Here is a 4,919-nt window from a genome sequence, read left to right on the forward strand (position 1 = left end):
CCTTCCTTCCTTCCTTCCTTCCTTCCTTCCTTCCTTCCTTCCTTCCCCAGCAGGACAGACAATTCCTTACTGGCTAGACTAGTCATAGTCCTGCACCTTCCAGTCTCCCTCCCAACAATAAGCTCATGCCTGGTCCTTTCGCATTTCTTACCTTCTCTGCCCACACTTTCTTTGTCATCTTCTGAGAAAACTCTTGATTGCGCAGCAGTGAAAAAATAAGATTTATAGTAAGATGATTTGTATTCAAATTTTACTTTTATAATTGGCTAGCTATAGGACCTTGCCCAAGTCCTCTCATGTCTCTGGGTTTCTGTTTCCCCATTTATAAAATGCTAGAGTTGAACTAAATGACTTCCAAAGTGCCTTTCATTTCTAAATTTATAATCATAAATTCAGGGCAATGAGGGACTCCCTACTCCTGCATTTTGCAAATAAAGAAATTGAGGCCCAGACAGGTTCCATTACTTTCTCCAGGTTACAAGGCCAGGGCCCCATAATTATAGGAAAATAGCTTAGATTTGAGTCTAATCCTCTCGAGGCAATTAAAGTCAGGAGAGATTCAGTGGCTTTTCCAAGTCAGCCATGTGATATCATTGAGTCTGAGATTTAGAGGTAGAAGTGACCTTAGAGGTGCTCAGATGCAACCTCCTTATTTTATAGATGAGAAAATGGAGATTGAAAGTATTTAAGTTATTTGTCTGAGATTTTACATCTATTAAGCGCTCAAGGCAGGATTTGAACCTCTATCCTCTACCTCTGAATTCAATGGTGTTTCTATTATATTTATCACGTTTTCTCCATCTCGTGATAACTCACTGGAACTTGCCTGATCCTCGATGATACCATATCTCTTGAAACCTTCTCCAAGGTTGGAAACTCCTTTCTTTCACACCCCAGTATACAAGGACAAGAGGAGGAGTCAAGGTTCATCTTTGAAGTCATTTGTACACCTTCACTCTGGCACCATAGCTCAACAAAAACACTACCCCCTTTCACGTTAATCTAGGCTAGATTCTTTCTGTTCATTAAGGTGCATCCATATCACTTTCTCTCCCAAAGAAGCTCATTACCTATCTCTGTCACTTCTCATCTCCAATTTCATCTTCCTTTGACTAACTTGTCTTTCTGCTTCCATTCCCTCAAGTCTACCTGTCTACAAATATGAGTCCTCACAACCTCTATGCCACCCTTGATGCCCTCACCTAGATTTGCCCAAAGTACAAAAAGTTTCTATTTAGGTCTCTACATCTGCTTAGAGGGTGTGGGAGAACAATCAAACAAAAGCCACATCTTTCTAAAATGTAGAAAAGCAGGTAATCTCTGTTGATTCATGTTGATGAATTCACCAAATAAGTCATTTTGTTTATGCTACTTAGAAACTTTTGTAGCAGGAATTCATGAATAATACCTGTTTCAACACACACACACACACACACACACACTGTCCCATAAGTTTAAAGTTACTAAACATTTTTGGAGCACCTTGTACAAGGTTTAAAAAAAATGTCGATACAAAAATGAAGGTAAAATTAGAAGTAACTTTATGATTACTAAAAAATAACAGTCATTTAAAGGCTTCATGGATTATAATGAATTGGAATTTCATAATTTTTATAGATAATTAGTTTTTGGTTTTTATTCTCTATGCATAATATTATGTAATAAAGTAATATATATGCATATATATGTGTTTCTATAATTAATCAGTTGGCATTAATTAAGCATCTACTATGTGCCAAACTCTGTATTAAGCATTGAGCATACAGCAAAAGGCAAAAAGATAGTCCTCAAGGTGCTCCCAATCTAATAAGGGCAGAGCTTGCTTTAAAAGGAGGGGCATGGGGGGGCGGAGCCAAGATGGCGGAGTAGAAGCACCACCTTCCCGTGGCTCCGGCTTCCACCCTCCCCAATCCATGTACAAAGGGGACTCTAAACAAACTTTGGAGCTTCAGAACCCACAAAATGACACAGAGAAGCTAACCTCCCTCTGAGGACAGCCCGGCAGGCTGGCAGGAATCGGCCAGCGCAGCTCTCTGGGAGCTGTGGCCCTTTCCAGATTTGTCAACATATAGATGGGAAGGACAAAGTGAGAGGCCAGTGCAGTCAGGACTTTGGGACCCAGTAAGTGGGAGTGCGTGGCTCCCCCCCCCCCCCCCCCCCCCCGGCGAAAAGCCGCTGACACTCCAGCACAGCCAGCCAGTGCCACGTGATGGCTTCAGCTCCTGGCCTGCAGAGTGTCAAGCACCAGTCTGAGGGGTAATCGCTCTTACTTTAACCAGCTTGGATCTGGATTGCAGTCTAGGGTGGAGGTTCTGGGGTGTGTCCAGTTTGCCAGAGCATGTGGAGACTTCAGAGAGGGTACCCATCTAATACCTCCTGCAGCTGAGAAAACCCCAGCATTTGGGATGAAAGCTCCCCTGTTTGGTGGCAGAGTCCTACTGTGGCAAAAAGCCCAAAAGTCAAGTAATTGAGTGGCAAAATGAGCAGGCAAAGGAAACAAAGCAGACAGAAGATTCCAACAATACACTCCTATTTGGGGGACAAAAAGTAGCAAAGCATGGAACAGGAGGAAAGCAGTGAAGTCAGAACTCCGCACCAAAAGCTTCAAAGGAAAATATGAGCTGGTTACAGGCCATAGAGGACCTTAAGAAGCAGATAAGAGAAGTGGGGGAAAAATTGGGAAGAGGAATGAGAACAATGCAAGAAAATTATGAAATGAGAGTCAACAGCCTGACTGAAGAAAATAATACCTTAAAAAACAGACTGAGTCAAATGGCAAAGGAGGCTCAAAAAGGCAATGAGGAGAAGAATGCCTTAAAAATCCGAATTTGCCAGATGGATAAAGAATCTCAAAAGCTCAATGAGGAGAATCATTGCTTCAGAATTAGATTGAAGCAATTGGAAGCTAATGACTTTATGAGAAATCAAGATGCTGTTAAACAGATCCAAACAAATGAAAGAATAGAAGGCAATGTGAAATATCTCATGGGAAAAACCACTGACCTGGAAAATAGATCCAGGAGAGATAATTTAAAAATTATTGGACTACCTGAAAGCCATGACCAAAGTTAGAACCTAGAAATCATCCTCCAGGAAGTTCTCAAAGAAAATTTCCCTGATGTTTTAGTACCAGAGGGCAAAATAGAGGTTGAAAGAATCCACTGATCACCTCCTGAAAAAGATCCCAAAAAGAAAACTCCTAGGAATATTATAGCCAGGTTCCAGAATTCCCCGACTAAGGAGAGAATATTACAAGGAGCCAGGAAGAAACAATTTGAATATTGTGGAAACACAATCAGGATAACCCAGGATCTGGCAGCTTCTACAATGAGGGATCGAAGGGCTTGGAATATGATATTCTGGAGGTCAAAGGAGCTGGGATTAAAACCAAGAGTCACCTACCCAGCAAAACTGAGTATCATGTTTCAGGGGAAAATATGCTCATTCAGTGGAATAGAGGACTTTCAAGCATTCTTGCTGAAAAAACCAGAGTTGAACAGAAAATTTGTCATTCAGATACAAAAGCAAGAGAAGCATGAGAAGGTAAACAGGGAAAAGAAATCATAAGGAACTTATCAAAGTCGAACTATTAACATTCCTACATGGAAAAACAATCATTGTAACTTATGAAACTTTTCTCAGTAGTTTAAGGGATTAGAAATATATATATATATACATGTATATATGAGGGTATATGGGCATATGAATACATATGTGAATGTGTGTATATATGTTTACAGGTATACATAGATAGAGGGCACAGGACCGATTTAACAGGAAGGAATGATACTTAAAAGGTGAAATTAAGAGGTGAGAGGAATATAATGAGAGGAGATGGGGAGAGATATTGGGGTTAACTATCTCATACAGAAGAGGCAAGGAAAAATGGTTACAATGGAGGGGAAGAATAGGAAGGCAAAAGGGAATGAGTCAACCTTATTCCCATTGAATTTGGCTTGAGGAGGGAGTGAAATACACACTAAATAGGGTATCTCACCCTCTGGGAGAATAGGGGGGGAAGGGGATGAGAGGGGGGATGATGGAAGGGAGGGCAGGCTGCGGGGGAGGGAAGTTGGAAGCACCCACTTTTGAAAAGGGATGGGATCAAAGTAGAGAATAGAAAAAGTGGGAAGTAGGATAGGAGGGAGGAAAATATAGTCAGTCTTTTACAATATATCTACTATATTATTGTTTTGCATTAGCTGCACATGTACAACCTATACTGAACTGCTTATCTTCCCACTAAGGGTGGGTGACAAGGAAGGAAGGGAATGAATCTGGAATTGAAAGTTTTAAAATCAAATATTCAAATATATATATATGTATATGTGTGTGTGCATATATATATATATATATATATATGTAATTGGGAAATAAGATATACAGGCACTGAGGCATAGGAGATCCACTGGAAAAGTCGAAAGGGGTATGGGAGAAAATATGGGAGAGAGCAGACTGGAGGAAGGGATATCCTGTGGGACTGCTATTTTGGGGCGGTGGGTAGGGGAAAAACGGGGAGAAAATTTGTAACTCAAAATCTGGCGGAAACGAATGATGTAAATCAGAAGTTAATAAAGCATTTTTTTTAAAAAAAACTTGCTCTGCAGAAGACTCGGGGCTGTCTTCCCTAAGTCTTAGGGAGGCAGTCGCCAGCCAGCTAATAAATACTCCTATCAACCTGTAATTGGCATTGCTATCCTGGTATTGCTCAGTTGTCCACATCAAGAGAAAGTAAAAGATCAGTGGGGGACTCTGTTGGAACTGGGTGATGGAAGAGTTTGGTCCAGCCCCTGTCCCCATGGCAGGAGGTGACAGAGGCATAGGGGCTGCATCTGCTGCTGTGTGGCTGCCTCTGTAGCTCTTGGTCTGCATATTGTAGGGGAACCAAGCAACCATTCAGAGGGTAATTGCTCTTGCTT

General features: G+C 41.3%; 1 protein-coding gene across 1 annotated transcript in view; it reads left to right on the plus strand.

The window, feature by feature from the left end:
- Positions 1–4,919, plus strand: part of MALRD1 (MAM and LDL receptor class A domain containing 1) — a 930,206-nt gene that overhangs the window by 678,279 nt on the left and 247,008 nt on the right. The window lies entirely within an intron of this gene.

Source organism: Petaurus breviceps, unplaced genomic scaffold (assembly GCF_028583685.1).
Source record: "Petaurus breviceps papuanus isolate PSGF00001 unplaced genomic scaffold, PetGlider_PUasm1.0 178, whole genome shotgun sequence".
Classification (NCBI taxonomy): domain Eukaryota; kingdom Metazoa; phylum Chordata; class Mammalia; order Diprotodontia; family Petauridae; genus Petaurus; species Petaurus breviceps.